Source organism: Aulonocara sp. 'chitande type north' Nkhata Bay, linkage group LG12 (assembly GCF_057382095.1).
Source record: "Aulonocara sp. 'chitande type north' Nkhata Bay isolate Kocher_YH1m ecotype deep benthic linkage group LG12, A_spYH_male_GT1.1, whole genome shotgun sequence".
Taxonomy (NCBI): domain Eukaryota; kingdom Metazoa; phylum Chordata; class Actinopteri; order Cichliformes; family Cichlidae; genus Aulonocara; species Aulonocara sp. 'chitande type north' Nkhata Bay.
The window spans coordinates 24,993,404-24,994,202 of record NC_141355.1 but is presented as its reverse complement, the minus strand read 5'-3'; the positions used below and the strand labels follow the sequence as shown (position 1 = coordinate 24,994,202).

The 799-nt window shown below is 53.2% G+C and overlaps 1 protein-coding gene across 3 annotated transcripts in view; it reads right to left on the bottom strand.

Moving 5' to 3' along the window:
• grid2 (glutamate receptor, ionotropic, delta 2) overlaps nucleotides 1–487 on the bottom strand; it is a 576,013-nt gene extending 575,526 nt beyond the window's left edge. For all 3 annotated transcript variants that reach the window (XR_015131855.1, XM_086314608.1, XM_086314609.1), the window contains exon 1: nucleotides 1–487. This exon is cut by the window's left edge and continues 594 nt beyond it. The gene's annotated coding sequence lies outside the window, so the exon portion shown is untranslated.
• Between the last annotated feature and the right edge of the window lie 312 nt (nucleotides 488–799).

The following is a 799-nucleotide window of genomic DNA, read 5'->3' as shown; positions in this document are numbered from 1 at the left end:
CAGCAGCAGCAGCCTCAACGGAGCAAGCCAACGGCCAAAACTTCCATTTATCCCAAAGGCTGTCTTTTTATTGTTCCTTCACCTAGCCACCGTTTAACCACCACAACAGGCAGAGCACCTTGACAAAACCCAGCAGCGACTTTTGACAGTCAATACAAGAAATGATGAAAAGCCTTGTCACATGGCATTAACACGGAGAGGTACCATATTCCGGAATTATCTGTAGCTTCCTGAAGAGATGAGAGAAAGAGGAGGGGGCTCTAACACGTATAGTATAGAGAGCTCCAAAAGCCACTATTATTTTCTTCGCCAGGAGGGGGGAAACGTAGGCTGGGCTACCAGGAGAAAAATTAACCGAGGGTGCGCGCAGCGACACTCCCGCGGTCCGCACTCCGTATGCGGGTGTTAGCGTCGGCCCCAGCAGCACGCGCGGTGGCTGGTAAAGAGGAGGTATGCTGCGTCCGTGAGGGGTGGGGGGGAAGAGAGAGGGGTGGGGTTGGAGTGAAGAGAGAGAGAGAGAGAGAGAGAGAGAGAGAAAGAGAGGAGGAGACCCAGGAGAGAGATAAAGAGAAAGAAGCGGCAGCAACTGTGAGCAGCAGCAGTTGCCAGCCGGGGCGCGCATCTACTGTCTGGAATTACCTTGGTGAAAGACAGATGAAATGTGAATATCAGGGAGGGCGGGGGATGCAGAGGGGAGTCTAACGAAGAGACAGACAGATGAGGAGAGGGGTAATCTGCTTTGCCACGGGCACTTCACTCAGCCGTTGATAGCTAACCCCCTTGTACAACAGGAGGTGGT